We start from the raw sequence: 2,586 nt of genomic DNA, 5'->3' as shown, positions 1-2,586 counted from the left end.
CATCAGCTCTGGTTGTATTTAATGAAATGGGGAAGTGATACTTATTTATTTATTATGGTTTACTTGTTTGTTGGCTTATTTATTTAGTGTTCAGCCTGGAGAAAAGGAGGCTCAGGGGAGACCTCATTGCTCTCTCCAGGAGGTGTAATCAGGTGGGATCAGGGTCTGGTCCCAGGTAATAAATGACAGGACAAGAGGAAATGAACTCAAGCTGTGCTAGGGGAGGTTCAGGTTGGACATCAGGAGGAATTTCTCCATGGAAAGGGCTGTCAGGCCTTGGAATTGCCCAGGGAGGTGGTGGAGTCACATCCCTGGAGGTGTTCAGGGAATGACTGGACGTGGCACTCAGTGCTTTGCTCTAGCTGACAAGGTAGGGATAGATCACAAGTTGGACTCGATGATCTTGGAGGTCTTTTCCAACCAGGACAATGATCCCTTTGGATGGCTTTCCTTGGGCATCTGGTGGATTTGGCCTGCCCTGAACCAGACTCTTATTGAGGTTTTAGCCCAAGTGTTTCCCACGGGTGCTGCATCCAGGGCTGATGCAGATGTTGTCTGAGACCCTTTTCCCTGCTTTTATTTGGAGTGTCTGTGTGTGACAGACACCCATCATCCTGCTCTAGCTGGCATCAGCACCAAGGGATGGAAGGTGGGAGCTCAGGAGTTACTGCCCTGGGCTGTCCTAGTGGCATTCCCTAAAAAAAATCCTTGTTTGCAGTCTTGGAGGGAATACACTTTGGCAGGAGGAGTAGCTGTGCCTTTATATGCTCTGTCTTGAGTATCTCCTATCTGCTGCAGGTGGCTTTGTGCTGTTGGCACCTTTCAAAGGCTGAGTCAGTATTAAAATACTAATCTCCATGTCAGAGTGTCAATGTGTCTGTCCTGCTGTCAGCAGCTTTCCCTGACACAGCTGGGAGAAGGGGCTGGATGGGCAGGTTGAGATCTTTGCTGCAGGGGGTTTTGGTGAGTTCTGGTGGGGCAGGTGCAGTTGTTTGGATGTCGTGGTGACTAATGCAGCTTCAAAGCTCTCAGAGTATTTTATTGGGCTTTGGGACAGCAGAGAAACCAGGTTGGGCTCAGTGCTGGGACAGCTTCCCAATGGGAATGGTTTGGGTGGACACTGCTGGGCAGCAATGGGTTGGGTTTGGGAGATGTCTCAAGTGCTTCTCTGGCTCTTGTCTGATGATCATCACAGTGTTACCAAAATAGGACATTATTGGCTGAAGTGCTGCTTTGCAAGAAAATCCCTGCAGCTCTCCATGCTTCCCTGTGGGAAGGTTGGTTGTGAGGCATTGCCTTGAGGGAAACCTCAGAGCATGTCCAGCACCTGATGATCTCAGTGGCAAATGCAGCTGTACCTGAAGTCAGCTTTGATCTGTAGATCTTGTGACATGGACCTGGCTCAGTAAAGCACCTCAGCATCCAAATGGGTTTATGCCTCTGGTCTGAAACCACCCAGAGCAGATCATTTTGTGTTCAAGTTCTGTGCTCAATCAGCCCCTTATTTCCTTAAGGAGGGAGTTGGTAAAACACCATTTCTCTTTCTAATTTGTCGAGCAAACTGCAGCTCTAATGTGGCTGGTTCAAAAGTAGATGTTTGCTTAAGATAACAAGTTATTTAGCAAGCTCAGCCTCCCTGGGATGAGGCTCTGCTCCTGCCACTGGAGCTCCCTGGGACGTGGTGGCTTTTCAAGTCTCTTCTTCCAACACGTCCTCCCACTCTCTGTCGTGTCTCTGGTCTTGCCACGGTAACTAATAATCTCTAACAGTTCACAGGACCCAAAGCACTTTGCATTTAGCTGGTCCAGACAGATTCCTGTGGCTTTTCCTGCTGCCAGGTGACTCGGGCAGGTGGGGATGGCGTTTGCCAGGTGGGTGTTCTGGGGTTGGCTGAGGACAGGGTGTCACTCCCCCAGGCAGGAGAAGAGGTGTGGGGAGGGACAGTGACCTGCCCAGAGCCCTGTGGCAGGCTCCAGGGCTAGCTCAGGGCTTTGAGGGTCATATTTCTTGCTGCAATCCAGTCCAGTGCCTTGGGAAGGATTTATGGAAAGACACAGCAGGCGAGGCACCAGCTCTTGCCTTGCAGGTTGGTTTTTGGGCTGTCTCTTTTCTCCCTCTGCTTCATCCCTGGCCCAGTAGGTGTAGCTGAGTTTGCTGGGCTGAGTGTGGGGAGGAGGATGTGTGTAGCTGCAGAGATGCTCTCTGGGTGAACAAGGTCCCCTGTGATAACTCATTGCTTATGCTGCTTGGTGTGGTTTTTATTTTAGGACTGGTTAAATTTTATCTTTGTTGCTCTATATAAAAGCAAGAAGGAGTTGTGCAAGGTGCAGGAAGTTAGTGTTTGTGAGAGAAGTCTGAGCAGAGAGAGGACAGACATGGTGTAGTGGGTACAAAGTGGTAGATTTCAAGTGTGTTGTTAATCTGGTGTTTATGTCCCACCCCGTGGTTTGACACATGGTACTGTTGTGACTGATAGATACAGAATCCCAGAACAGTTTGTGTTGGAAGGGAACTTAAAGATTATCCAGTCCCACCCCCTGCCATAGGCAAGGGGATCTTCCACCAGCCCCGGTTGCTGCAAGCCCC

The sequence above is a fragment of the Acanthisitta chloris genome, unplaced genomic scaffold (genome assembly GCF_000695815.1).
Source record: "Acanthisitta chloris isolate BGI_N310 unplaced genomic scaffold, ASM69581v1 scaffold1496, whole genome shotgun sequence".
In the NCBI taxonomy this organism is placed as follows: Eukaryota; Metazoa; Chordata; class Aves; order Passeriformes; family Acanthisittidae; genus Acanthisitta; species Acanthisitta chloris.
This window is presented reverse-complemented; position numbering follows the sequence as displayed.